This window comes from Leptonychotes weddellii, chromosome X (assembly GCF_054177405.1).
Source record: "Leptonychotes weddellii isolate Sample4059 chromosome X, ASM5417740v2, whole genome shotgun sequence".
Lineage (NCBI taxonomy): Eukaryota > Metazoa > Chordata > Mammalia > Carnivora > Phocidae > Leptonychotes > Leptonychotes weddellii.
In genome coordinates this window covers 56,308,887-56,336,676 of record NC_138385.1, presented here as the reverse complement: position 1 = coordinate 56,336,676, position 27,790 = coordinate 56,308,887, and the positions used below count along the sequence as shown (strand labels likewise).

Below are 27,790 nucleotides of genomic sequence, written 5' to 3'. Positions count from 1 at the left end.
AGGCGGATTACAACTTTATGGATTCCACAAGACTGTAAAACTCCAACACCAGGGGAAAATAGGATGTTGAGCTACAGATGTTTTCTCACAACTTGTTTATCTTTCGGGCTAAAATATTCCATTTCTTTTTTTCTTTACCTTTTTCCCATTTCAACTAGATTCTTATTTTACCAAATTATGTTTCTAAGATGTTTTTTAATTATTTCATACATCTACATTTTATAGATATAGGCTTCATTTTAGTCCTTTTTTCACTCTATTCAATTTTATATATATTTTTATATATATATTTTATTTTTATATATATTATATATTTTTATATATTATATAAATTACATATAAAATATATATTACATATATATATATATATCCCTTATATAAACTATGTAAGTTTTGCTTTCTTTGCAATTTTGGGATGTAGTGTCTTCTAACACACAGACCAAAATTCAATCAGGAACAAGTGGATCACCCTGCTTTGTCCACCCTGTGAGATTATAGTCTCTCTCCCCTACCTTTTTTTATTGTTTTGTTTCATTTTGGTTTTGTTTGCTTTTCTGTTGGGTCTTCTGACCACTTCAGATTTTTCTAGGGTGTATTTTGTTTGGGTCGTGGTTGATATTTTGGACTCTGCTCATTCACTCACCCATCCTTCTCTGGGCAAAATAACTAGAAAGAGGAATTCACAACAAAAGAAAGAACCAGAGGCAATGTTCTCTGCCACAGAGCTAATCAATATGGATATAAGTAAGATGTCAGAGATGGAATTTAGGATAGCAATTACAAAGTTAATAGGTAGGCTGGAAAAAAGTAAAAGTGACAGTACAGAATCTCTAAGGGCGGAAATGAAATCTAACCGGGCCAAACTTAAAAATGCTATGAATGAGATGCAGTCTGAATTGGATGCTCTAACAACTAGGGTCAATGAGGCAGAAGAGAGAATAAGTGATCTAGAGGAGAGTACAGGCTGATGGAAAGGAAGTAGAGGAAAAGAGAGAAAGACAACCAATAGCCCAAGAAGAAAGGCTTCGAGAATTTAATGATGCCTTCAGGTGAACCAATGTCAGAATTATTGGGATCCCTGAGGGGATGGAGAGATAGAGAGAGGGCTAGAAGGTATATTTGAGCAAATCATAGCTGAGAACTTCCCTAATCTGGTGAAGGAAATAAGCATTCATGTCCAAGAGGCAGAGAGGACCCCTCCCCAAATCAATAAAAATAGATCAACACCCCAACTTATAATAGTGAAGCTTGCAAATCTTAGAGAAAGAGAAGCTAGCCTGAGAACATCTAGGGAGAGGAGGTTCCTTATGTACAGAGGAAGCAACATCAGAATAACATGAGACCTATCCACAGAAACCTTGCAGGCCAGAAAGGGGTGGCAAGATATATTGAAGTTACTAAATGAGAAGAACATGCAGCCAAGAATACTTTATCCAGCAAGGCTGTCATTCAGAATGGAAGCAGAGATAGTTTCCAGGACAGACAGAAACTGAAAGAATATGTGACCACCAAGCCAGCCCTGCAAGAAAAATTGAGGAGGATACTGTAAGCGAAGAGAGACCCCAAGAGTAACATAGACCAAAAGTAACAAAGTCAATCTACAAAAACAGGGACTTTACAAGCAATACAATGGCACTAAATTCATATGTTTCAATAGTTAACTCTGAATGTAAATGAGCTAAATGCTCCAACCAAAAGACACAGGGTATCAGTTTGGATAAAAAAAAAAAAAAAGCAAGAACCATCCATATGCTGTCTACAAGAGACTCATTTTAGACCTAAAGACACCTCCAGACTGAAAGTGAGGGGGTGGAGAACCACTTACCATGTTAACGGACCTCAAAAGAAAGCTGGCGTAGCAATCCTCATATCAGACAAATTAGATTTTAAACCAAACACTGTAGTAAGAGATGGAGAGGGACACTATATCATACTTAAAGGGTCTATCCAACAAGAAGATCTAACAATTGTAAATATTTATGCCCCCATCATGGGAGCAGCCAATTATATAAACAAATTAATAACCAAAGTAAAGAAACATATTGATAAAAATACATTAATAGTAGGGGACTTCAACACCCCACTCACAGCAATGGACAGATCATCTAAGCAGAAGATCAACAAAGAAACAAGAGCTTTGAATGACACACTGGACTAGATGGACTTAACAGATATATACAGAACATTCCATGCTAAAACAACAGAATACTCATTCTTCTCAAGTGCACACGGAACTTTCTCCAAAATAGACCACCTACTGGGTCACAAACCAGGTCTCAACCGATACCAAAATATTGAGATTATTCCCTGAATATTTTCAGACCACAATTCTTTGAAACTGGAACTCAATCACAATAGGAAATTCAGAAGGAACTCAAATACTTGGAGGTTAAAAAGTATCCTGCTAAAGAACGAATGGTCAGCCAGGAAATTAAAGAAAAAAAAGTCATGGAAACTGGGACACCTGGGTGGCTCAGTCAGCTAAGCGTCTGCCCTCAGCTCAGGTCATGATCCCAGGGTCCTGGAACTGAGTCCCGAATCAAGCTCCTTGCTCAGAAGGGAGCCTGCTTCTCCCTCTGCCTGCTGCTCCCCACCCCCTGCTTGTGCTCAGCCAATCTCTCTCTCCCCCTCTCTTTCTCGCTCTCTCTTTCTGACAAATAAATAAATAAAATCTTTTTTTAAAAATTCATGGAAACTAATGAGAATGAAAACACATCCATTCAAAACCTCTGGGATATAGCAAAAGTGGTCCTAATAGGGAAGTACACAGCAATACAAGCCTCTCTCGAAAAATTTAAAAAATCCCCAATACACAAACGAACCTTACACCTGGAAAAACAACAGCAAATAAAGCCTAAACCAAGCAGAAGAGAAAGAATAAAGATTAGAGCAGAAATCAATGAAATAGAAACCAGAACAGAACAGATAAACGAAACTAGAAGCTGGTTCTTTGAAAGAATTAATAAGATCAATAAACTTCTGGCCAGACTTATCCAAAAGAAAAGAGAAAGGACCTAAATTAATAAAATCATGAATGAAAGGGGAGAGATCATGATCAACACCAAGGAAATACAGATAATTTTAAGAACATACTCTGAGCAACTATATGCCAACAATGAGGCCAGTCTGGAAGAAATGGATGCATTCTTGGAAATTTATAAACTACCAAGACTGAAATAGGAAGAGATAGAAAATCTGAACAGACCAATAACCAGCAAGGAAATTGAAGCAGTAATCAAAAATCGTCCAAAAAACAAGAGTCCAGAGCCAAATGGCTTCCCAGGGGAATTCTACCAAACATTTAAAAAAGAAAGAATATCTATTCTTTTGAAGCTTTTTCAAAAAATAGAAATGGAAGGAAAACTTCCAAACTCGTTCTATGAAGCCAACATTACCTTGATCCCCAAACCAGAAAAAGACCCCATCAAAAAGTAGAATTACAGACCAATATCCCTGATGAACATGGATGCCGAAATACTCACCAAGATACTAGCCAATAGGATCCAACAGTACATTAAAAGATTATTCTCCACGACCAGGTGGGATTTATTCCTGGGCTGCAAGGGTGGTTCAACAATCGCAAATCAATCAACATGATAGATCACATTAATAAAAGAAAAGACAAGAACCATATGATCCTCTCAATTGATGCAGAAAAAGCATTTGACAAAGTACAACATCCTCTCTTGATTAAAACTCTTCACATTGTAGGGACAGAAGGAACATACCTTAATATCATAAAAGCCATCTATGAAAAGCCCACAGCAAATTAATTCCCAATGGGGAAAAACTGAGAGCTTTCCCCTAAGGTCAGGAACATGGCAGGGATGCCCTCTCTCACCACTGTTGTTCAACATAGTACTAGAAGTCCTAGCCTCAGCAATCAAACAATAAAAAGAAATAAAATCTTCTGAATGGGCAAAGAAGTCAAACTCTCACTCTTCACAGATGACATGATACTGTATATGGAAAACCCAAAAGACTCCACCCCAAAATTGCTAGAACTCATACAAGAATTCAGCAACTTGGCAGGACATAAAATCAATGCACAGAAATCAGTTGCATTTCTATACACTAACAATGTGGCTGAAGCAAGAAAAATTAAGGAATCGATCCTATTTACAATTGCACCAAAAACCATAAGATACCTAGGAATAAACCTAACCAAAGAAGCAAAAGATCTGTACTCAGAAAACTATAGAACAGTTATGAAAGAAATTGAGGAACACACAAAGAAATGGAAAAAAACGTTTCATACTCATGGATTGGAAGAACAAATACTGATCCTCTCAATAGATGCAGAAAAAGCATTGACAAAGTACACCATCCATTATTGATGAAAGACCCTCAACAAAGTAGGAATAGAGGGTATATACCTCAACATCATAAAGGCCACATAGAAAGACCCACAGCTAATATCATCCTCAATGGGGAAAACCTGAGAGCTTTTCCTCTAGGATCAGGAACAAGGTAGGGACATCTATGCTCACCATTATTATTTAACATACTACTGGAAGTCCTACCCTCAGCAATCAGACAACAAAAAGAAAAAAAAGGTATCCAAATTGGCAAGGAAGAAGTCAAACTTTTACTATTCGCACATGACATAATACTCTATGTAGAAAACCCAAAAGACTCCACCAAAAAATTGTTAGAACTAGCACACAAATTCAGTGAATTTGCATGATACAAAACAAATGGGCAGAAATCTATGGCATTTCTACAAGCAAATAATGAAGTAGCAGAAAGAGAAGTCAAAGAATCAATCCCATTAACAATTGCACCAAAAACCATTAGGTACATAGGAATAAACCTAGCAAAGGAGGTAAAATATTTGTACTCTGAAAACTGTAGAATACTTGTGAAAGAAATTGAAGATCACACAAAGTAATGGAAAAACATTCCATGCTCATGGATTGGCAGAATAAATGTTGTTAAAATGTTTATAATACCCAAAGCAATCTACATATTTAATACAATCCTTATCAAAATACCACCCGCATTTCTCACAGAGCTAGAATAAACAATCCTAAAATTTGTATGGAATGACAAAAGAACCCAAATAGCCAAAGAATCTTGAAGAAGAAAAGGAAAGCTGGGAGCATCACAATTCTGGACTTGAAGCTATATTACAAAGCTGTGGTCATCAAAACAGTATGGTATTGGCACAAAAACAGACACATAGACTAATGAACAGAATGAAAAACCCAGAAATGGGCCCACAACTATATGGTCACCTAATCTTTGACAAAGCAGAGAGAATATCCAATTCTCTCTTCAACAGTCTCTTCAACAAATGCTGCTGGGAAAACTGGACAGCAATATGCAGAAGAATGAAACTGGACCGCTTTCTTACATCATACACAAAAATAAATTGAAAATGGATGAAAGACCTAAATGTGAGACAGGAAACCATCAAAGTTCTAGAGGAGAATGCAGGTAGCAACCTCTTTGACATGGGCTGTAGTAACTTCAGCAACACGTCTCCTGAGGAAAGGGAAACAAAAGCAAAAATAAACTATTGGGACTTAATCAAGATAAAACCTTCTGCACAGCAAAGAAAACAGTCAACAAAACAGCCTACAGAAAGGAAGAAGGTATTTGCAAATGAAATATCTGATAAAGGGTTAGCATCCAAAATCTATAAAGAACTCATTAAACTTAACACCCCCAAAACAAATAATCCAGTTAAGAAATGGAAGGAAGACATGAGTAGATATTTCTCCAAAGAAGACATCCAGATGGACAACAGACACATGAAAAGATGCTCAACATCACTATCATTAGGGAAATGCAAATCAAAACCACAATGACATAGCACCTCACACCTGTCAGAATGGCTAAAATTAACAACACAGGAATCAACAGGTGTTGGCAAGGATGCAGAGAAAGGGGGACCCTCTTACACTGTTGGTGAGAATGCAAACTGGTTCAGCCTCTCTGGGATATGTATGGAGGTGCCTCAGAAAGTAAAAATAGAGCTACCCTATGACCCAGTAAATGCACTACTAGGTATTTACACTAAGGATAAAAAAAATACTGATTCAAAGGGGCACATGTATCCCAGTGTTTACAGCAGCATTATTAACAATAACCAAATAATGGTAAGAGCCCAAACATCCATCAACTGATGAATTGATAAACAAGATGTGGTATGTATATACAAAGGAATATTACTTAGCCACCAAAAAGAATGAAATCTTGCCATTTACAATGACATGGATGGAGCTAGAGTGTATTATGGTAAGCAAAGTTAAGTCAGTCAGAGAAAGACAAATACCATATGATTTCACTCATATGTGCAATCTAAGAAACAAAAAAAAGATGAACATAGGGGAAAGAATGGAAAAAAAAGAGAGGGAGGCAAACCATAAAAGAGACTCTTAACTATAGAGAAAAAACTGAGGGTTGCTGGAGGGGAGGTGGGCAGGGCTATGAGCTAAATGGGTGATGCGTATTAAGGAGGGGACTTGTGATGAGCACTGGGTGTTATATGCAGGTGACGAATCACTAAATTCTACTCTTGAATCTACCATTACACTATATGTTAACTAGAATTTAAGTAAAAACTTGAAATATTAAAAAATACTCGTATGTAGGAAATTTTTTTTAAAAAAAGAAAAAGGGTTTGCCAAATTACAACATCCATTCTTAAAAAAAAAAAAAAAGATTCCATCCATTTATTTGAGAGAGAGAGCACAAGCGGGAGGGGCAGAGGCAGAAGGAAAAGCAGGCACCTCACTGAGCATGGAGCCCAACACAGGGCTCGATCCCAGGACCCCAGGACCACACGACCCGAGCCAAAGGCAGCCACCCAACCGACCAAGCCACTCAGGTGCCCCATTCTGGATGAAAAATCCTCTACAAAGTAGGTTTACAGGGAACATTCCTCAACATAATAAAGGCCATATATGGGAAAACCCACAGCCAATATCCTCTATGGTCAAGAACAAGACAAGGATGTCCACACTCACCACTGTTATTTAACATAGTATTGGAAGTCCTAGCCACAGCAATTAGACAACAAAAAGAAATAAAAGGCATCCAAATAGGCAAGGAAGAAGTCAAATTTTCACTATTTGCAGAGGATATAACCCTCTATATAAAAAATCCAAAAGATTCCACCAAAAAAAAAAAAATGCTAGAACTGATAAACGAATTCAAGAAAGTCATAGAATATACAGTCAACGTACAGAAATCTGTTTCATTTCTATACACCAATAATGAAGTAACAGAAAAAGAAATTAAGGAATCAATCCCATTTACAATTGCAGCAAAAACAATAATATACCTAGGAGTAAACCTAACCAAAGAGGTGAAACAACTGTACTCTGAAAACCATAAAACACTGATGAAAGAAACTGAACATGATACAAAGAAATGGAAAGACAATCCATCCTCATGGATTGGAAGAACAAATATTGTCAAAATGTCTATACTACCCAAAGCAATGTACACATTTAATGCATTCCCTATCAAAACACCAGCAGCATTTTTCATGGAGCTAGAACAAACAATCCTAAAAAGACCCTGAATAGCCAAGCAACCTTGGAAAAAAAAAGAAAAGCTGGAAGCATCACAATTCTGGACGTCAAGTTATATTAGAAAGCTGTATGGTACTGGCACAAAAATAGAAACATAGGTCAAGAGAACAGAATAGAAAATGAAAAAATAAATCCACAACTAGGGGCGCCTGGGTGAGTCATTCATTTGAGCAGCCGATTCTTAGATTTGGCTCAGGTCATGATCTAAGGTTGTGGGATGAGCCTCACATCAGGCTCAATGCTGGGTGTGGAAACTGCTTGAGAATCCCTCTCTCTCCCTCTCCCTCTCATACTTCCTCCCCCTCTCTCGACTCTCTCTCCCTCTCAAAAAAAAAAAAAACAAACAAACAACAAACAACAACAAAAAAAACTATATGGTCAAGTAATCTTTGACAAAGGAGGAAAGAATATCCAGTGGGAAAGAGACAGTTTTTTCAACAAGTGGTGTTGGGATAACTGGACTGCAACGTGCAAAAGAATGAAACTGGACTTTCTTACACCCTACACCAAAATAAATTCAAAATGGATGAAAGACCTAAATATGAGACCTGGAACTACAAAAATCCCAGAGGAGAACAAAGCAATAACCTCTTTTTTTTTTTTTAAAGATTTTATTTATTTATTTGAGAGAGAGAATGAGATAGAGCGTGAGAGGGGGGAGGGTCAGAGAGAGAAGCAGACTCCCTGCTAAGCAGGGAGCCCGACGTGGGACTCGATCCCGGGACTCCAGGATCATGACCTGAGCCGAAGGCAGTCGCTTAACCAACTGAGCCACCCAGGCGCCCAGCAATAACCTCTTTGACTTTGGCCATACCAACTTCTTTCTAGATAGGTGCCCCAAAGCAAGGGAAACAAAAGCAGAAGTAAACTATTGGGACTTCACCAAAATGAAAGGTTTCTGCATGGTGAAGGAAACAACAAAACTAAAAGACAACCTATGGAATGGGAGAAGATCATTGCAAATGCCATATCTGATAAAAGGTTAGTATCCAAAATATATAAAGAATTTATAAAACAACATCCAAAAAAGGAATAATCCAATTAAAAATGGGCAGAAGACATGAATAAACATTTTTCCAAAAACATTCAGATGGCTAACAGACACATGAAAAGATGCTCAACATCACTCATCATCAGGCAAATACAAATCAAAACTACAATGAGATATCATCTCATACCTCTCAGAATAGCGAAAATCAACAGCACAGGAAACAACAGGTGTTGACAAAGATGCAGAGAAAGGGGAAGCCTCTTGCACTGTTGGTGGGAATGCAAACTGTGTGGCTACTGTGGAAAACAATATGGAGGTTCCTCAAAAAGTTAAAATTAGAACTACCCTGATATCTAGCATTTGTGCTACTAGGCACTTACCCAAGGAATACAAAAATACTAATTCAAAAGGACACATGCACACCAATGTTTATAGCAGCATTTCTACAATAGCCAAATCATGCAAACAGCCTATGTGTCCCTCGACAGATATATCTCACAATCATAAAAAAGAATGAAATCTTGTCATTTGCAACAAGATAGATAGAGCTAGAGAGTATTTTCCCAAATGCAGTAAGTCAGAGAAAGACAAATACCATATGATTTCAATCATATGTGCAATTTAAGAAACTGAACAAATGAGGAAAGCAAAAAAAATAGGGAGAGAGTGACAAAGAAACAGACTCTTGCGGTGCCTGGATGGCACAGTTGGTTAAGTGTCTGGCTTTTGATTTCGGCTCAGGTCTTGATCTCAGGTTCATGAGTTCAAGCCCTGCATTGGGCTCCACACTGGGCATGGAGCCTATGAAAGAGAGAAAGAAAGAAAGAAAGAAAGAAAGAAAGAAAGAAAGAAAGAAAGAAAGAAAGAAAGAAAGGAAGGAAGGAAGGAAGGAAGGAAGGAAGGAAGGAAGGAAGGAAGGAAGGAAGGAAGGAAGGAAGGAAGAAAGACTCTTAACTGTAAAGAATAAACTGATGGTTACTGGAAAAGAAGTGGTGGGGGATAGGTTAAATAGGTGATGGGGATTAAGGAGTGCACTTGTGATGCGCACCAGGCCTTATATGGAAGTGTTGGATCATTATATTGTACACCTGAATCTAATATTACACTGTATTTTACCTAACTGGAATTTAAATGAAAACTTAAAAAAAAAATAAAAATAAAAATCAAGATGAGGAAATCAGTCCTGAAAGGAAAAGTGATTTACCCAAGATCACACACCACAATCATGATCTTCCTACTAATGTTGACCTCACCTTGGTGTACCTGTTCTGAATTTCCTGCTCTCAATCCTTGCTACCTTCCCTATTCTGAAGCTCTGGTTTTTACAAGGCAGAAATATCCTGGTTATCTTTATGTTGGAAATTAGAGTATTATAGCCAGGAGGAACCTTAGAGATCCTCTAGTCCCACTCTCTCATTCTACAAGCAAAAAACCCTAAACACTAGAATGGTGAAGCCACTTTCCCAGGGTCAAAAAGTTATGCAACCCTGGGGCACCTGGGTGGCTCAGTCAGTTGAACATCCAGCTCGTGGTTTCAGCTCAGGTCATGATCTATGGGTCATGATATCGAGCCCCATGTCAGGCTTTGCATTCAGTGCAGAGTCTGCTTGGGATTCTTTCTCTCCCTCTTACCCCTCCCCCGCCCCGCCCCACTCGCTCGCTCACTCTCTCAAATAAATATATAAATAAAATCTTAAAAAAAAAAAAAGGCACACCTGGGTGGCTCAGTTGGTTGAGCGTCCAACTCTTGGTTTTGGCTCAGGTCATGATCTCAGGGTTGTGAGATCAAGCCCTGTGTCAGGTTCCACACCCAGCTCCAAGTGTGCTGGAGATTCTTTCTCCCTCCCTGTCTCTCCTCCTCTGCTCCTTCCCCCACTCATCCTCTCTTTCTCTCTCTAAAATAAATAAATAAGATCTTTAAAAAAAATTATGCAACCTCTAATTGGCCAGTCAGCTGCTTTGCTCTCCCTTACTTATCTCTATTCACCTAACATCTTTGCAAGCAAATTTCAGACTTGTTTCAGCCTCCTTGGGCTCTAAAATTGACACAACAGAAATTCAGATGAGATAGAGGTAAGGCTCATGTTAGTGTTGATTTACCTTTTTTAATTTTTAAATTTTTATTTAAATTCTAGTTATTTAACATATAGTGCAATATTGGTTTCAGAAGTAGAATTCAGTGATTCATCACTTACATACAACACCCAGTGCTCATCATAACAAGTGATCTTAATACCCATCACCCCCCCCCAACAACCTTCCCCCACCCTCCAACAACCTTCAGTTAGTTCTCTATAGTTAAGAGTTTCTTGGGGTGCCTGGGTGGTGGTTTCGGCTCAAGACATGATCTCAAGGTCATGAGATGGAACCCTACGATGGTCTCCATGCTCAGCATGAAGCCTGCTTGAGATTCTTTCTTTCCCTTTCCCTCTGCCCCTTCCCCCCTCCCTTCCTCTCAAATATATAAATAGTCTTTAAAAAGTTTCTTTTATGGTTTGCCTCCCTCTCTTTTTTTTTTCATTCTTTCCCCTATGTTCTTCTCTTTTGTTTCTTAAATTACACATATGGGTGAAATCATATGGTATTTGTCTTTCTCTGACTGACTTATTTCTCTTAGCATAATACACTCTAGCTCCATCTTTGGCATTGCAAATGGCAAGATTTCATTCTTTTTGGTGGCTGAGTAATATTCCATTATATCTATCTATCTATCTATCTATCTATCTATCTATCTATCTATATATATACATACACCACATCTTCTTTATCCATTCATCAGTTGATGGATGTTTGGCCTCTTTCCATAGTTTGGCTATTGTTGATAGTTCTGCAATAAACATTGGGGTGCATGTGCCCCTTTGAATCAGTGTTTTTGTATCCTTTGGGTAAATACCTATTAGTGCAGTTGCTGGATAGTAGGGTAGTTATATTTTTAATTTTTTGAGGAACCTCCATACTGTATCCCAGAGTGGCTGCACCAGTTTGCATTCCCACCAACAGTGTAAGAGGGTTCCCTTTCTCTGCATCCTTGCCAACACCTGTTGTTTCTTGTATTGTTAATTTTAGCCATTTTGACAGGTGTGTAGTAGTATGTCATCATGGTTTTGATTTGTACTTCTCTGATGATGAATAATGTTCAGCATCTTTTCATGTGTCTCTTAGTTATCTGAATGTCTTCTTTGGAAAAATCTGTATTCATGTCTTCTGCCCATTTCTTAACTGGATTATTTGGTTTTTTGTGTGTTGAGTTTGATAAGTTCTTTATAGATTTTGGATACTAACCCTTTATCAGATATTTCACTTGCAAATATCTTTTCCCATTCTACAGGTTGCCTTTCAGTTTTGCTGATTGTTTCCTTCACTGTGAAGAAGCTTTTTATCTTGAAAAAGTTCCAATAGTTCATTTTTGTTTTTGTTTCCCTTGCCTCCAGCATTCCATTTTGGTTTTTTATCCTGGGCCAGTACACAGCAGAAGCAAGAAAGCCTGAAGGGAAAAAAAGAAAACTGGGAAATTTCTGTGCATTTTCACAATGTGTACATACTCATAAAATTATGTGTCAATTCATGCCTATTACTTTATATTACACAGAGATCTTGGATCTCTTTCACGGTCTGGCATAGAATCTAGAACCTAAGAGAGATTGTAATGGATTTTAAGAAAGACTGACTGAGACTGGAAATGCTGAGCCATAAGTGGCAATATTCTGCAAGCTGTTGAGAGGTGAGCTGACCCCTCCCCTACTTTATCTCTAGAGTCTGCTCTGCTCCTAACTTTCAAGTTTTAGAGATCTACCATTTTGCCAATATGGAAAGTAGAGTTACAGAGTTTAGAAAATGAAATATTACATACAAGGTGAGTTGAAGATTTTAATGAAGGTGAGGAAAGTTGTGTGACACATAGTAGATAACAGGAAGGGAAAATGGAGCACCACTGAAATAATACACACATTGTTTTCGCTCTATCCTCTGCCTTACAATCTGTTCCTAGTGTTTCTTTTAGAAATACTTTGGAACATATTTCGCTTATCTTTATGACTTCTTTTTTTGAGAGAGAGAGAGTCAACTCAGAATCACATATAGTGCAGTGGTTCTCAACCTCAGCTTTTTAGATTTACTTGGTAAATACAATAAATATCAATGCTTAAGCCCACCCCCCAAAATTAGAATCTCTTGAAAGTAGTCATCAGGCATTTGTATTGTTTCACCTGTATTTTAAAGTGAGGTGATTCTGATTCACAGAAGGTTGATAACCACTTATCTTGTCCAATTTCCTCATTTTGCAGGTAAGAAAACAGGCCTAAAGAGGGTCAGGTTTTGAGCCCAATGTGATGACATCAGTTAATGAATGAAGTATTAATAGAGTCCAGGTTTCCTAACATCTAGTCCAGTGGTCTTTCCATCAGACCATGCTGAGGAAAGCAAGGTATTTGAGATCAAGTGACTTAACTACAAGTCCATGAGGCATCCCAAGATATGATAAACAGTCTGCATCATTTTTCATTCTTCATGTGCCTCTAGATTTAAAGAGAGAGAAAGGTTGGTAAGGTTGGAGAATGATATCACTATCAACTGTAAAGATCTTTTTATTTTACCTCATAAGTTCTGGCCCTGGATGTAAAAACTCACATAGTATGAGACCACTCACATAGTATGATTTGAGAACCATTAGAAGGTAGCATTATCCCTAAATATCCCTCTTGCTGATCTGTCACAGTGCCTGAAGTTTATACTACTAACCATTCTTCTAGTTTAGGGTACTGCTGCCAGAAGACCATTTATAAATACAGGGTGCACTGTTAACACACCTTTTCCACCTGGAAAAAGCAGCAAATAGAGCCCTGAAAAGCTGATCCCATGGTAAGGACATATTAATGAATGATGAGAGGAAAGGGAAATCCCAGAATATAGGGCAAGTTCCCAGTGGGAGCCCCTAGGTAAAGCAGTGCCAAAACCAAGGTTTTCCTTTTTCAAGATGGAAGCCAGATACTTGTCATGTGTGTATTTGATAAATATAAGCAATATAATGAAAAGGGCCCTGGGTTGGAGACAGAAGACCCAGGAGAATACTTTCCCCTCTTTTTCTCATAAGTCAAATGTGAAAATTAAGTAAGATGGTATCAGAGATCTTAAGTAGTTCTAAATCTTTGATTCTCGTAGTGAATCATTCAATTACCTTAATGTCTAGTGCAGATATGACATAAGCTAATGTTTTTATTCCTCCCTTTTACCACTGTGGCTAGTGGTATTGGTAAAACATCCAAGAGCTTTTTGGTCAAGTAAGAAACCAAGCAGTTGAAGCTGTCATTCTTTAAAGAGAGACACAGGGGCGCCTGGGTGGCTCAGTCGTTAAGCGTCTGCCTTCGGCTCAGGTCATGATCCCAGGGTCCTGGGATTGAGCCCCGCATCGGGCTCCCTGCTCGGCGGGAAGCCTGCTTCTCCCTCTCCCACTCCCCCTGCTTGTGTTCCCTCTCACTGTGTCTTTCTGTCAAATAAATAAATAAAATATTTTTAAAAAATAAAGAGAGACACAAAGAAGTCATCTAGGATTAAAAAAAGTCCATCGAAGTAATTTAAAGGGAAGGATCTGGGAGTGACATCAGGATGATGGCTGAATAAGATGTCCCTCTTTTGTATACCCCCTTCAACAACAGCAATTTGGCATCAATTCGTGGACAAAAGTACCTTTGTAGGACCTGTGAGATCCAGCACCATATGCCAGATGGCTCAAGAAGAGTTGTACCCACCCATATGTCAGGTAACAGGCATACAGACCTCAGTCCCTGCTTTGGACCCTGAAATGTACTGTGAACTGGCACAGGCCCTCTAGACCATGGTCTGCAAACCTCTGGAGAAGAGAGTTGTACAATCATCCACAGATGAGAGAGACTGTGGAAGTCCAGGAGTCCGGCAGAGAAGTTCTAGCACACTGTTGGAGAAAAAAGAAAAACAGACATTTGATGCGTTGAAGAGGGTAAGAGGAACAGTTTGACTTTACCTGCATTGACATAAGCAGGACACATCTGAGGACCAAGAGGGGGTCTCACAGGACCAGCCAAGATGAGCCTTGGTTTTGTGCATGATAGAAATCAAACACAAGCTAGGAGGAAGTGAGAGCAGTTTATTGACTAGCATAAGTGATTGCATATAGCAGACAAAGTGTCTGGGAGACTCAGAAAAGGAAATGTGAGTTTCCCCATCACTTGGGGTTAGGGGTTTATATTGGAAAGAGGTCCAGGATACATGTTCTGTCAGGACTCCAGGGTAAGGTCCAATCAAAGGTGAGTGTCAGGTAAACAATAAGTGTTATTCCATGAATCACCAAAAGTAGTGGGTGTTGATGCCAGTTTTGACTATGGTTTGTTCAAAGCTAATGTCCTGGAACATGTTTGGGATCTGGTCCTTCTTAGATATTATGAGGTGATTGGGGTCTAGGACAAAAATTGGAGAATGATTAATTTTCTTGTCTCCTCTTGGAGTGGGAACATAGATTCTTTGGTTTACTCAGATGCAAAATATAGAACATGAATAAAGGGACTTAGCAGAGAAACAGAAGAAATAGAACTTTTCTAAAATGAAGTCCCTTCAGTTTACCTATCAGCATCACTCCTCACCCAAGGTGGCCCAGTTCAATGCCAAGAGTGCCCTCCTTGACCCATGATTTCTCCTGTAAGATAAAGTGAAAGTGGGTGAATAAGTGTCCAGCTTTCACCACTGTGCAGGACACTGCCAAAGAGGCCTATTTCTCTCTCACTCCACCTAGAGTACTGAATTATGAGCTGGACAACTGGAGGGTGGTGAGTGGCTAAGAGAACAGCAGCCAGGGCTTGGAAGGTATCAAAGGGACAAAGATTCTACTAACCACATCATGGATTCCATCAGGAAGCCCATCAATGTGCCCTTTGTGACTTCTAGTGAGCAGATCCCTCCATGAGCACCCCAGCATTCTATGTGCCACACTCACACACTTTGTGGCTGGCACCATCTGGATACTCCAAATGGCAGCAAGAGTGAGTTTTGGCAGATGGCTAGTAAGCAGAAAGCTGACCCAAATCTGCAGGCTGAGGAGAGACCACAAATTTGGGCATTTAGCACCACCCATGGGAAAACAAAAGGGAAGCATCCAGAACTTGGACTGGTGCATTGCAAAACTGAGAGAAGGCGTACAAGTTTAAGAATCCTGCCACAAGAGGGAGCAAAAAGTGTGGATGAGCTGTATCCATAGAAGGTCTCAGGATCTCTGACAAGACTGACAGAAGGTATTTCTCTCAGGAAGTCAGTCAATAAAAAATGAAGGAGGTGACCACTACTTCAAATGCAAGGATAGGGGGCGCCTGGGTGGCTCAGTTGGTTAAGCGACTGCCTTCGGCTCAGGTCATGATCCTGGAGTCCCGGGATCAAGTCCCACATCGGGCTCCCTGCTCAGCAGGGAGTCTGCTTCTCCCTCTGCCCTCTTCCCTCTTGTGCTCTCTGTCTCTCATTCTCTCTCTCTGAAATAAATAAAAAAAAATTTTTAAAAATCTTCAAATGCAAGGATAACAATGTAAGACTTCAAGGAACATGTAAAATCAAGGAAACATAACACCAATAAAGGATCACAATAATCTTCCAGTAATTGACCACAATGACATGGAGATCTTCAATTTACCTGAAAAGAATTCAAAATTGTTGTTTTAAGGAAACTCAATGAGCTACAAGAAAACACAGAAGGACAATGCAAGAAAATCCAGTAAACAACACATGAACAAAATGAGAATTCAACAGAGATAGAAATCACAAAAAATAAACACCAAACAGAAATTCTAAAACTGAAAAATACAGTGAATTAAATGAAAAATTCAATAGAGAGGATCAACCCTAGAATGGATCAAGCAGAAGAAAAAAACGATAAAGTAGAAGACAGGCCCTTAAGATAACCCAGTCGCAGAACAAAGAAAAAAACAATCAAAAAAATGAAGAAAGCCTACATAAACTATGGGCTATAATCAAATGAAGTAATGAGCAAATAATTGGAGTCCCAGAAAGAAAAGAGAGACAGAAGGAGATAGAAAACATATTTAAAGAAATAATGCCTGAGAATATTTCAAATCTGGGAAGAGGATTGGACATCCAAGTTCATGAAATTCATAGGTTCCCAAACAAATACCATTCAAAAAGATCTTCAGTGTTGTATGAAAGGAGAGGTTAGCATTCCCCTTGACAAGGATGGAAGAGGCCCCATAACACACATACAACGAAGGCATTCCCACCTACTTCATGGCATCTAACCATCGTTTTTTTTTTTTTTTCAACACATTCTGGCCAAGGTCCACATGCTGCCCATGCAGGCAAGGAAAGCCTCTGCAGACAACTGGCCCGAATAGGTAAGGGAGCCAAAACACAGCAGCAGAGGGCATGCAGCACACACCACAAACAAATCCTGAAGAGCCAGGCCCTGGACACAATATGACCTCTTTCATAAAGCTATTACTCTCAGGAGCAGGAAACATAACAGGATATTCTAACACAGAGAAGAAGACAGTGATTTAAACAAAATGCCAGAACAGAGGAATTCATCCCAAAAGAAAACACAAGAAAAGGTCATGGCCAGAGATAAATCAAAACAGATATAAGAAATATGCCTGATGGAGAATTTAAAGCAACAATCATAAGAATACACACTGGGCTTGAGAAAAGCATAGAAGACATCAGGGAGACTCTTACCACAGAGAAAAAATTAAAAAACAATCGGTCAGGAATGAAAAATACAATAACTGAGATTTGAAACAGGCTGAATGTAATGACCACAAGTATAGAAGAAGCTGAGGAACAAATAAGTGATGGAAAAGAATAATGGAAGGGTGCCTGGGTGGCTCAGTCTATTAAGCGTCTGCCTTCAGCTCAGGTCATGATCCCAGAGTCCTGGGATCAAGTCCCACGTCAGGCTCTCTGCTCAGAGGGGAGCCTGCTTCTCCCTCTCCCTCTGCCTGCCATTCTGCCTACTTGTGCTTTCTCTCTCTCTGTCAAATAAATAAATAAGATCTTTTTTAAAAAAGGATGGAAATAATGAAGCTGAACAAAAGACAGAAGAATTATGGATCATGAGAATAGACTTAGAGAAGTCAGTGACTACATCAAATGTAATAACATTCATATCACAGGAGTCCCAAAAGAAGAAGAGAAAAGGGGGGGCAGAAGCTTTATGTGAGGAAATAATAGTTGAAAACTTCCCTAATCTGGGGAAGGAAACAGACACCCAAATCAAGGAAGCACAGAGAAATCCCATCAAAATCAACAAAAGCAGGCCAACAAAAAGACATATTGTAGTTAAATTTGCAAAATATAGTGATAAAGAAAAAATCCTAAAAGCAGCAAGACAAAAGAAGTCTCTACCTTACAAGGGAAGACCCATAAGGTTAGCTGCAGATCTCTCCACAGAAACTTGGCAAGCCAGAATGAAGTGACATGATATATTCAACATGCTAAATGGGAAAAATCTACAGCCAAGAATATTCTATCCACAAGGCTGTCGTCTTAGGGTTTACAATATATTCTCTCAATCTATGCCTTGCCCAGGAGATCATGGGATCCTGCTCCTACTGGGGGATGGCAAATATCTTGAAGCAGGCTTGCATTTTCCCCTACACGTGGGCACACAACGAGTCAGTCATGGGATAAGGGAGGAGTGGGAGGTTTGGGCTAGCAATCACCAGGTGCAGAAAGCGGAGACTGAGGGTCACATTCTTTCATAGCTCCTAACTTATGCCCTGCCCCTGGGGATCATGGGATCCTGCTCTTACCAGGCCATTGCGTTCAGTAGCCTGAGAACAAGACCGCTGCTGACGTTTCAGCTGCTTCCACACTCACTCCTTAGGGCTTATATTTTCTAAGAATAACTCCACAGTTCTCCCTTTCTATTTATTGGGATTTTTAGGTGGGCTAGTAAAGAGGGTGATGAGGATCTGCATGATGGTTGCTATGAGTGTGTTTCAGGTCTTCCAGGCAGAACAGCGGGAGAGGCTTGCCTTGATGACTATAACGAGAAAGAAGATCATTAAAAGCAGTATAGCCATGTAAAACCAAGAGTGGTGATTGAACCCAGAGAACCATTTTTCTTTTAATGAGCCAGATAGAAATGTCATTGAGAGTATTAATGGTAGCTTGTTGACTTTCTTGTATTTGTGCTTATAATCTGAGTTTCAGATTTTTAATGGAGAGATTCAAAGAGGAGGAAAAAGCTTGATTAAGATGAGTTTTCAATTTCCCTCAAGTCTTGTTATAGGGAATTGAAGTAATGCAGTAGGGGATAAACTCTGAGTCTCAAGTTAATTGGGATCTGGTCCAGAGTGCCTGTTGATGTTTTCCTAGCCAGACAACAGCAGCTTCTAAAGTCTGCAGTCTAGCAAAAATTTGTTGATCAATCTTAACCTGTTCTTCTAAAGTAGTTGTAGTGTTTTACATATATGAATGCACTTGTTTTGCTGCGTGGAGGGAGATAACCAAAGATGTGGCAGTAGTTACTGCAGTAGTGGCTATAGCAGTGATGGCTAAAATAGCTGCCAGTGGGATACCTAAGAACGGTTTTGGGTTTTTTTCTCTTTCTTCTAAAGCACAGACCAATTATTGTAGGGGGGATCCCCCTTGCCAGGGCCTGGACAATCGAACTGAGAGCCAGGTTTGGGCTTGCTGCTTAGCAACATATACATGGGAAATGTTCATTTGCAAAAAAGTTAAAGGTGGAAAGGCAGAGAGTCACCGACATCAGGCTGAAGCAAGGAAGCAGGTTTTTGAATTCTTCATACCAGCTCATGATGAGGCTTAATCAGCCGAGCGGGTAGCCATATAGGACCTTGTGGAGAAAGCGCAGCAGCATAACCTCTCCCCCATGTGAGTAAAGGTGCCAGGCCATTCCATTGTGGTCCCCCACTGGGCAGTCTATACCATACTTGTAGTTTGGGAAGGGGTTCCTCAACCCAAAAATGCTTTGAATGAGCAGAATTAAAATGTTTGCCTAGTTGTAAGTGATTAATAGTAAACAGTGCCTTCATCATTCTTATTCTGAGGGCCTCAGTTCCCCCTTTCTGTTTATATAAAAGTAGTTTTAAGATACCATTGGCACGTTTAACAATGGCTTGACCTTGAGGATTGTGGGGAATGCCAGTAGAATGTGTAATTTTCCAATCATTTAGAAACTGGTTATGTGATTGGACCTATAAGCTGGACCATTGTCCTTTTTAAGTTTTTGGGGATGCCCATTATGGCGAAGCATTTTAAAGAGATGGTTAATGACATGAGAGTAGAGTTTACCTCTTTGAGCGGAGGCCCATATATATTTAGAGTAAATATTAATAGTAACATGTATCCATTGTAGTCCGCCGAATGAGGGGAAATGGGTAACATCCATTTGCCATGTTGATTTGCGGATAAACTGCGGGGATTAATTCCTCCAGGAAGGTGAGCAGAAGAAAATTGTTGGCAGTCAGGACAGGAACGTATGATGTGTTTTGCCTGTGAAGGAGGGTAGAAAACTGTTTAGTCAAAGCCCTTGCCCCTTGGTGAAAAAAAGGAATGAGAATTTAAAGCAGAGGAGAATAAAGATCCAATTTTTTTGTTGTTGATGCCTAAATAGATATATTGGGGATTAAATCCAGTTAATTGAGTTGTTTTGTTTATTTTGTTTTTCTGATCATCTCAACCATTTTGTAGGAGCTGCAATTGGAGAGAAAAGGAAGAGGCAACCTTATGTTTGGGTTGGGTTGGGATAACAAAAGACTGACATATGGTGGGACTATTTATTATCCCTTGAAGTAAATATTTTTATTGGTATTTTTGTATAGGTCTGTGACTGTTAATTTTAGGGACTGAGAAGACAAATATTTCTTTTTTTTTTTATTTTTAGGGTGCAAGGGAAGTAAAAAAGCAATCTTTAAGATCAATCACAATGAGATTATGAGTTGAAGGAAGTAAGGAAGGTTTTGGAAGACCAAATTGCAAGGGCCCCATGGGAATTATTTGAGCATTAATTGCTGGTAAATTATGTAACAATTTCCATTTGCCTGGTTTTTGGGGATATAAAAAATAGGAGTATTTTTTGTAAAAGTATTTAAGAGCCCCTCTTTTTTGTCAGTTTTAATTACATTTAGCAGAATTTTGCATTTTTAGAAACCTTAGTCTTTAGTGAAAACTAAGTAGTAACTAAGTGTGAACTGTTATATTAAAAACTTTTTAGATGTCAAATTTATGAATCAGTTAAGCATAAAGCATGTTTGCCAACAGATTTAAATATTTTTAGTTTTTTTGAAATAGGAAGTCAAAAGCATAAACCTACATTTAGTAATCAACGTTCTAGTACTTCATTTTGTTTGGAGAAGACATAGATGTCCAACGAATTTAATTCTAAGTTATTATTCAAGCAAAACTTTGAAGTTTTAGGTTGCCAAAGACTTCTAAAGCTGTTTTAACAATTACCCATGAAAACTTTAAGAAAGAAAATTAACCATTATTTTAAGTTGATTTTTGGCTAGCAAATTGCAACAGAGATAACATAAGCTTATTTGAGCTTTAGTAAATTTTGGTAGAATAAAAGTTTCACATTTAATGCTGATAACTTTAAAGACATGTTTATTTTAGTTAAACCAACAAACTTTAGTTTAAATACCAGATTATATTTCACCTGGAATTTTTTTTTTTTTGTAGAAGTTAATTGGTTTGTTTCCCATCGTCAATTTTTGTTGGAGACACTGATGGGGAAATCTGAAGTGAGCGGTGTATGTAGGCTGCATCAAGGTGGTACAGGAACAGGAGGAGGGGAGGCTGAAGAGGCAGAGTGCTGCCAGAAGGCAGAGAATTAAAGCCTGTCAGCTCAGACAGATGAGCAGACATAGATTTTTGTTTATTTTTTTTTCCACCAAAGTGGAAATAGGCAGTTCATGTGAGGCCAGAAAAGACAGGGAACTTCTCCGAAACAAAAAGAGTTTTGGTACCTGCTCGGGAATATTCCGTAAAGTTTCCGTCCTGAGGTAGACTAACCAGACATAGTGGGTTCCAACTATAGCCATTAAAACCCAGGAAATGAGGGAGAAGCCCCCACATTTATTAGGAGGAACAGTGAGAGAGAGAGAGTAAGAGTCAGTGTCCCCTTTGCTAGAGAGGGCCTGTGTTTCCTCCAGCAACCTGGGTTTATTCGGAGGAGGTTACTTAGATAATTATCATCCAATAGGAGAGAGTTTACCAGCCAGACATATTTGGGCAAACACATTTTGCAAGAGGCCCTTAGGTCCGGGTTCTGATGTAGAGCCCTGTTTTCTGCAGAAGAGATTTAATTGATAGATTTCATTGAGGCCATGCAGTATTACAGGAGATCAGGCCTTTTTAAAATTTTGCAATTCAGATTGTTTTTAATGAGTTAGAGGGCATCCCAAGGGAGAGTCCTTGGGAACTGAAGAGAGGTCCATTCATATGGACGTTCCAATGGAGCTTTTTGAAGACCTGGAATGGCAAATGATTGTGCCCTGGAGCTTGTTCCTGGGCTTAAAGGACAGGAAATGCTCCAATAAAGCCTACTTGTTTGGGGGCTTCCTATAACATTTTTTTTTCCTTTTTATGGAAAAGGAGGGACTCTCTTTTGACAGGTTTATTTTTTGCTGTTAGAGAGGGCGAAGGAGGAGGCAATTTATTAGGGGATCATATTGAAGCCTCCAGTGGGGTGTTAGGGGCTCTTGCCGTGACTGGGGACAGTGATGGCAGATTGAAGGGGGAGGAATAAGGTCCTGCCAACTAGTTTCAGCCGGTTTTTTCTGTAAAGAGTGGATAGCCATCCGGCAAAGATTCCATGTATGCAAATGAGAAATTTTAACAGGACATTTAAAGGCATTTTTAAGCCTTTTGCCCATGCGTACATTGTCCTCAACCGAAAAAGAGCCTTCAGGTGGGTACCACAGGCAGTGTTGATATATTACAGACAAAAATTGTGTTAAATTTTTAACAGTTACTTTGCATCCTATAGAATGTAGCAACATATGTAGCTGCTTTTTATGAGCAGCTACACTTAAAGATGTTCCCATGACTAACAGGTTTATAACAGACAGAAAAATAGATCAGAGAGAAATCGAAAGTAAATACTGCACACCTGAAAGAAAGAAAAAATGAGTTCAATGGTCACTCCGTCGCAGGAATCGAGTGCCTGTAGTTCCTACCTGGATGAGTGGACGTTCTTTCCCTTTCTTGGGCTTGAGGAGTGACGTGCGGACAAGTACTCTATCAGGTCCTGAAGAAGCTTCACCCTCAGGGACCAAATGTCGCCCCACACTGCGGCCGGGGACTCTATTGAGCCCTGAAAAAGCCCCACCCTCGGGAACCAAATGTCGCCCCACATTGTGGACCAGGACTCTATCGAGCCCTGAAAATGTCCCTGTTCGGGTGCCCAATGTCGTCACGCACTGAAATAAAATTCTCAGACACCAATCTGAGCGGCAGTGAAGAGCTGCTTCTGCAAGGGAAAGCAGCAGCAGCTGAATCCTGCACATAGCTTTTATTTATTTATTTTTTTCACCAGAAAAGCAAGGACAGATGCCTCCGAGCATGGGAAAGGAGCACAAAGGGATGGCAAATATCTTGAAGCAGGCTTGCATTTTCCCCTACACGTGGGAAAGGAGCACAAAGGGATGGCAAATATCTTGAAGCAGGCTTGCATTTTCCCCTACACGTGGGCACGCAACCAGTCAGTCATGGGATAAGGGAGGAGCGGAATGTTTGGGCTAGCAATCACCAGGTGCAGAAAGCGGAGACTGAGGGTCACATTCTTTCATAGCTCCTAACTTATGCCCTGCCCCTGGGGATCGTCGGATCCTGCCCCTATCCAGCCATTGTCTTCCACAGCCTGAGAACAGGACCGCTGCTGACGTTTCAGCTGCTTCCACACTCACTCTTTAGGGCTTATAATATATTTTCTAAGAATAACTCCTCAAAGGCTATCATTCAAAATAGGAGAGATAAAGAGTTTCCCAGACATAAAAAAAAAAAACTAAAGGACTTCATGAACACTAAACCAGTCCTGCAAGAAATATGAAAGGGGACTCTTTGGGAAAGAAAGACCAAAAGTGACAAAGACTAGAAAGGAACAGAAAAAAATCTCCAGAAACAACAAGAAAACAAGTAATAAAATGGTATTAAATACTTTCTGCATCTATTGAGAGGATTGTGTGGTTCTTATCCTTTCCTTTTATTAATGTGGTGTATCACATTGATTGATTTGTGAATATTGAACAATCCCTGCAGCCCAGGAATAAATCCCACTTGATTGTGGTGAATAATTCTTTTAATGTACCATTGCATTCGATATGCTAGTGTCTTGTTTAGAATTTTTGCATCCATGTTCATCAGGGATATTGGCCTTTAACTCTCCTTTTTAATGGGGTCTTTGTCCTGTTTTGAAAATAAGGTCATGGTGCCCAGTAGAATGAGTTGGGAAGAGATACTTTCGTTAGATTACACCTTTCTGCCCATGGACTCCAATAAGTAAGCATCGTTAAAACCTCCCTTCCCATCACCGTCAGGTCTAAGTCAGAGTCTCCCAAAGAGCCTGAACAGCTGCAGAAGCTCTTCATCAGAGGTTTGAGCTTTGAAACAACCGGGGAGAGTCTGAGGAGCCATTTTGAGCAATGAGGAATGCTTACAGACTGTGTGGTAATGAGAGATCCAAACACCAAGCACTCCAGAGGCTTTGGGTTTGTTACATATGCCACTGTGGAGGAGGTGGATGCAGCCATGAATGCAAGGCCACACAAGGTGGATGGAAGAGTTGTGGAACCAAAGAGGGCTGTCTCAAGAGAAGATCTCAAAGACCTGGTGCCCACTTAACTGTGAAAAAGATTTTTGTTGGTGGCATTAAAGAAGACACTGAAGAACATCATCTAAGAGATTATTTTGAACAGTATGGGAAAATTGAAGTGATTGAGATCATGACTGACCGAGGCAGTGGCAAAAAGAGAGGATTTGCTTTTGTAACATTTGATGACCATGACTCTCTAGACAAGACTATCATTCAAAAATACCATACTGAGAATGGCCACAACTGTGAAGTAAGGAAAGCCCTATCTAAGCAAGAGATGGCTAGTGCTTCATCCAGCCAAAGAGATCGAAGTGGTTCTGGAAACTTTGGTGGTGGTCATGGAGGTGGTTTTGGTGGGAATGACAAGTTTGGTCGTGGAGGGAACTTCAGTGGTCGAGGTGGCTTTGGTGGCAGTCGAGGTGGTGGTGGATATGGTGGCAGTGGGGATGGCTATAACGGATTTGGTAACGATGGAAGCAACTTTGGAGGTGGCGGAAGCTCTAATGATTTTGGCAATCACAACAATCAATCCTCAAATTTTGGACCCATGAAAGGAGGAAATTATGGAGGCAGAAGTTCTGGCCCCTGTGGTGGTAGAGGCCAATACTTTGCCAAACCACGAAACCAAAGTGGCTATGGCGGTTCCAGCAGCAGCAGTAGCTATGGCTGTGGCAGAAGGTTTTAATTACTGCCAGGAAACAAAACTTAGCAGGAGAGAAGTGCCAGAGAAGTGACAGGGAAGCTACAGGTTACAACGGATTTGTGAACTCAGCCAAGCACAGTGGTGGCAGGGCCTAGCTGCTACAAAGAAAACATGTTTTAGACAATACTCATGTGTATGGGCAAAAACTCAAGGACTGTATTTGTGAATAATTGTATAACAGTTTATTTTAGTTTCTGTTCTGTGGCAAGTGTAAAGCATTCCAACAAAGGGTTTTAATGTAGATTTTTTTTTGCACCCATGCTGTTGATTGCTAAATATAATAGTCTGATCATGACGCTGAATAAATGTGTCCTTAAAAAAAAAAGGAATGAGCTGGGAAGTGTTCCTTCCATTTCTACTTTTTGGAACAGGTTGAGAAGAGTAGGTATTAATTCTTCTTTAAATTTCTGGTAGAATTCCCCTGGGAAGTCATCTGGCCCCGGACTTTGGTTTGTTGGGAGATTGTTGATTACTGACACAATTTCTTTGCTGGTTATTGGTCTGGTCAAATTTTCTATTTCTTCGTGTTTCAGATTTGGTAGTTTGTATGTTTCTAGGAATTTATCCATTTCTTCTAGATTTCCCAGATTGTTGACATATAATTTTTCATAATATTCTCTAATCAAAATAATTGTTTGAATTTCAAATAATCCAATATAGAAATGGGCAGAAGACATGAACAGACATTTCTCCAAAGAAGACATACAGATGGCCAATAGACACATGAAAATATGCTCAACATCACTTATCATCAGGGAAATGCAAATCAAAACCACAAAGAGATATCACCACACACCTGTCAGAATGTCTACAATCAAAAACATAAGAAACAAGTGTTGGTGAGGATGTGGAGAAAAAGGAACCCTCATGCACTGTTGGTGGGAATGCAAACTGATACAGTCACTGTGGAAGACAGTGTGGAGGTTCCTCTAAAAATTAAAATGAGGGATGCCTGGGTGGCTCAGTCCATTAAGTGTCTACCTTTGACTCAGGTCATGATCCCAGGATCCTGGGACTGAGTCCCTCATCGGGCTCCTTGCTCAGAAGGGAGCCTGCTTCTCCCTCTGCCTGTTGCTCCCCCTGCTTGCACTCTCTCTCAATCTCTCTCTCTCTGACAAATAAATAAATAAAATGTTTTTAAAAAATAAAAATAAATTAAAATTAAAATGAGAACTACCATGTGATCTAATAATCACACTACTCGATATTTACCAGAAGAATACAAGAACAGTAATTTGAAAGGATATATGCACCCCTATGTTTATTGAAGCACCATATACAATAGCCAATTTATGGAAAGAGCCCAAATGTCCACTGATACATGAATAGAAAAAGAAAATGTGGTGTATATATATATACAATGTAATATTATTCAGCCATAAAAAGAATGAAATCTTGCGATTTTCAACAACATGGATGGAGCTAGAGAGTATAACATTAAGCAAATGTCAGTCAGATAAAGACAAATGCCATATGATTTCACCCATATGTGGAATTTAAGAAACAAAACAAAGGCAGAAAAAAGAGACAAACTAAAAAACTAAAGAGAACATGGTTACCAGAGGGGAAGTGGGTAGGGGGATTGGTGAAATAGGTGAAAGGGATTAAGAGTACACTTACTTTGTTGAGCACTGAGTCATATATGGAATTGTTGAATCATTATATTGTACACCTGAAACTAATCTAACACTGTATGTTAACTACACTGGAATGAAAATTTTAATTGTTTAAAAAAATAAGAAGAGCTGCAAAAGGCCTTTAAGCCTATGAAACAATGCTTGGCATTATTAGTTATTCATTAGGAAAATGAAAGTCAAATGAAAAAAAAATGGCATACAATTTCACACCCACTAGGATGACTATAAGTAAAAAGATATATAATAATAAGTGTTGGTGAGTTGTAAAGAAATTGAAACTATTTTACCCTGCTGGTTGGAATACAAAATGTGGTACAGCCACTGAGGAAAGTAGATCAGCAAGTTTTCAAAAAGATGGGCATTAAGGAGGGCACTTGATGAGATGAGCACTGGATGTTATATGCAACTGATGAATCATTGAAGACTACATCTGAAACTAATGATGTACTATATGTTGGCTAACTGAATTTAAATTAAAAAAAAAAAAGAAAAAAAATTACCATAATAGACCCAGCAACTCTACTTCTGGGTATATACCCTAAAGAACTGAAAACAAATGTCCATACAAAAAGCAGCACACTAATGCTCATAACAGTATTAATAATAGCTAAAAAGTAGAAACAACCCAATGTCTATCCATTAAATACAAAAGGTGGTATATCAATGCAGAGGAATGGAATGTTATTTGGCAATATAAGAAATGAAGTATTGCAACATGAATGAACCTCATAAACATTATGCTAAATAAAAGAAGACAGTCACAAAAGACCACATATATCCATCACCCATTTAACCCATTCCCCCACCCACTTCCCCCTCCATTAACCATCAATTTGTTCTCTACAATTAAGAGTCTGTTTCTTGGTTTACCTCTTCCCACCCACCCCCCGCCATGTTCATTTGATTTGTTTCTTAAATTCCACGTATGGGTGAAATCATATGGTATTTGTCTTTCTATGACTGACTTATTTTGCTTAGCATAATACTCTCTAGCTCTATCCACATCATTGTAAATGGCAAGATTTAATTCTTCTTTTTTTTTTTTTAAAGATTTTATTTATTCATTCATGAGAGACAGAGAGACAGAGAGAGAGGCAGAGGGAGAAGCAG

General features: G+C 39.2%; 2 pseudogenes; both read left to right on the top strand.

Annotated features, from left to right (window-relative positions):
* The first annotated feature begins 16,696 nt into the window (after positions 1 to 16,696).
* On the top strand, positions 16,697 to 16,811 carry LOC115941095 (U6atac minor spliceosomal RNA; annotated as a pseudogene).
* A 7,351-nt stretch (positions 16,812 to 24,162) lies between these two features.
* LOC102729431 (heterogeneous nuclear ribonucleoprotein A1-like) lies at positions 24,163 to 25,191 on the top strand (annotated as a pseudogene).
* The last annotated feature ends 2,599 nt before the right edge of the window (positions 25,192 to 27,790 follow it).